Source organism: Lactuca virosa, chromosome 2 (genome assembly GCF_052849685.1).
Source record: "Lactuca virosa cultivar CGN04683 chromosome 2, Lactuca_virosa_CGN04683_v6, whole genome shotgun sequence".
Classification (NCBI taxonomy): Eukaryota; Viridiplantae; Streptophyta; class Magnoliopsida; order Asterales; family Asteraceae; genus Lactuca; species Lactuca virosa.
The window spans coordinates 69,868,481-69,871,069 of NC_136427.1; the positions used below are offsets into that span (position 1 = coordinate 69,868,481).

Genomic DNA, 2,589 nt, shown 5'->3' on the forward strand with positions numbered 1-2,589 from the left:
AGTCAATTCACAGTGTAATACATGAATTCACAACTTAATACAATAAATTCACAATTTAATAAAACATTTCAGGCACTCATTCATAATTTAATACATCAGCTTAGACATTTATTTACAATTTTTAAGACTTATACTAATCTACTAATATATTTTATTAAGCACCTTGTGTACCAACTTTTAAGAGTATATTATATTTTAATTTTATTGTTAAGTTCCACAAAATAAGTCAAAAGTTTATTTACTAAATATATTAATATGAAATTTATCCTTCGATCAAAGTTTGTATTATCTAAAAGTGAATCGATTCGTATTTGTTTAGAATACTATTATTTCAAGCTTTTTGCACTAGTACAGAAAACGTTTAATGATGCGGTTAAATTGATTATTCGGTGCGGGTATTGAACCGCATCAAAAAATATAGCATCAAAAAACACGTCTATTTAATGATGCAGTTTCAAAACCGCCCCAAAAAAGATTCCTGAAAAATAGCCAAAACCACACCATTAAATAAGAACCGCACCATTAAACATCATTATCTTGCAGAACTCTGGATCAGAAAACCATCTCTCATTAACTACAACTTCAGGAGGTTTCAAACCAATTCTTCGTGTAAAAAGAGTGAAGTATTTGGGTATAAACTAAAGCTTTAAAAATGCCATTTAGTTTAAGCTTGTGTAACCATCCTTTTTCACCCATCCATACCACCGGAACATCCACCTGTTACAGCCACACAATGAATTAAGATAGATTCCTTATTCAATGCAATGAGATTAGCTTTTGTTGCTAGTTTCCTGATTCAAGATGAAACTAAATACATACAGTACACAAAGTTGCAAGACAAAGTGCAAACATATATACCCACCTGCTAATACAACCAAGCAGATAAGATATAGGCATCCTCCATGTTGAAAGTCTACACCGCCTGCAATCTTCACCTAAAAGCCATCACCACCAATTTTAATCAGAAAACAAAAAGGAAGAAGAAAAGAAGTGGTAACAATATTGAAATGTATGAACTAAAGGAGTAAAAATGTCGAACACTTTGTGGACAAGATTTAAAAAAAAAGATGGAGGAACATCCACTTGTTACAGCCAAGAAAAAACCATTGCCACATTCGTTAACCATCAAAAACCGCTGCCATCTTCACCGGAAACCCATCACCACCAATGTGAATCAGAAAAAAAGGAAGAAGAAAAGAAGTGGTAACATTGGCAAGATTTAAAAACAAGAGGGAAGAACTTACCACGTTGCCGTCTAGAAGGATGGGAGAATCACAAAGACGGAAGTATAATTGTTTCTTGGATGAGTAGAACACCGGACAAACAAACAACAATAATGCTTCCTATCACAAGTATATATTTTGAAGTCTGGAGGGAAATGAAAAATTAGAACCAAGTTTTTAAGGGGAAATGAAAAATTAAATGGTGCGGTTCTCGGGTATTTAATGGTGCGTTTTTATAGTGTTTAATGGTGTGGTTTTCAACTAACACACCACTAAATGCGTTTTTAATGGCTTTTACTGCGATTATAAGGAAAACGCACCAATAAATGCTTTAATAATGCGGTTTTGGACTAGACCGCACCAAAAGAAAAAGATTGCATCATTAAATGCTTTCTCTACTAGTAAAAAATATGTAATAGTCTATAAAAAAAACTTAGAACAATCGCTACTGGCTGATTATTAATAATTTTTCCATCTAATATGTAACTAAATACGTTAGAATCAATAAATATAAAAGGAGCTACATCGGAACTAGTAATTAGACAATTCAACGTAAAAAGTAAAAAGACTACATGATAGCTAGCAATTATGTGACAGGTAGCAATTAGGTAAATGTGGACCATCGCCATCCAATCAAATGACAAAACGATATTAAGCAAATGAAAAAAAATTGGTAAATTTAGATACAACATATGTACCCTGCAATTGGTCGAGCATCTCAATAACATAATAGGAGAAACTTTTGTCGAAACTTTGTGGATGTGAAACTCACAACCATAACTTTATTAATCCATCTGAAACACCACCACCGGATGTAGTTTCACTAATCCATCATAAATAGAGATCTATATCAACGATTGTAGATCTGGATATGCTTCTCCTTCTCTATCCAACTGTAGCACCCGATTCCTGGTACGTATTTAAATTCAAGAAATGTTGCAAATTACTCTGGGACTCAGCGAGTTGGAGGCCCAACTCGTCGAGTAGACTTGACTTTTGATCGGGGGTTTAAGTGACCTACTCGACGAGTAGGAGCTGTTTGGACAAAACCCTAATATATAGGGTTTTCACCCTATTTAAACAACTTAACTCGTCCCAAACCAGCATCCATCGTCCCTCTCACTTCCAGAAAACCCTAACCCTTTTTGAGTGATTTTGAGCTCCTTGTGCATTTTGTGCAAGTTAGAAGGTTGAAGAGAAGAAGGAGCAAAGAGATCCAGAGATTTTACTTCATTTCCTGTTTATTGGAGGTAAAAAGTCCAGACCTTGCTTCTTCTTTCATTAGATACTCTTTTTGGAGTAACTTAGGGTTTTTGGAAGCCATTTTGGAGCCATTCTTTGATGCAACCACAATTTTGGGATAAGG

At 34.4% G+C, this 2,589-nt stretch overlaps 1 long non-coding RNA gene across 2 annotated transcripts; it reads right to left on the reverse strand.

The window, feature by feature from the left end:
- Nucleotides 1–270: 270 nt before the first annotated feature.
- Nucleotides 271–1,406, reverse strand: LOC145156379 (uncharacterized). 2 transcript variants are annotated; one of them, XR_013736652.1, is made up of 4 exons: nt 1,245–1,406; nt 1,040–1,142; nt 863–935; nt 271–717 (listed from the first exon to the last, which is right to left on the reverse strand). It is a non-coding gene; the product is annotated as an uncharacterized LOC145156379 (long non-coding RNA). The 2 variants fall into 2 exon arrangements; XR_013736651.1 differs by having other exon boundaries at nt 863–1,142.
- Between the last annotated feature and the right edge of the window lie 1,183 nt (nt 1,407–2,589).